Source organism: Triticum aestivum, unplaced genomic scaffold (assembly GCF_018294505.1).
Source record: "Triticum aestivum cultivar Chinese Spring unplaced genomic scaffold, IWGSC CS RefSeq v2.1 scaffold54444, whole genome shotgun sequence".
In the NCBI taxonomy this organism is placed as follows: domain Eukaryota; kingdom Viridiplantae; phylum Streptophyta; class Magnoliopsida; order Poales; family Poaceae; genus Triticum; species Triticum aestivum.
In genome coordinates this window covers 40,244-40,573 of record NW_025228461.1, presented here as the reverse complement: position 1 = coordinate 40,573, position 330 = coordinate 40,244, and positions in this window count along the sequence as shown.

The window sequence follows — 330 nt, the reverse complement described above, 5'->3', positions numbered from 1 at the left end:
ACCACAGTAAGCATTTGAGAAAACGATGTTGGATTGATTTGTCCTTATGACAAAACAACAACATTTACTTCCCTCACATCTATGCCTTGCCACAATGTCCTTAGTCAAGATCACTTCCTTGTGGACAAACCAAATAAAGACCATTATTTTATATGACACCATGATTTCCAAATATGAAGCGAGGGATTGAACCAGTGTTTATCAAATCTACATACATAGATTTAATTGAGAATACTCCTAACACCGGTAGTTTCTGGTGAAGGGTATCTGGCTCATCAGAAAGGTTAACCTCCGTCAACTTACGCACAAGATCTAGCCATCTATCCCACT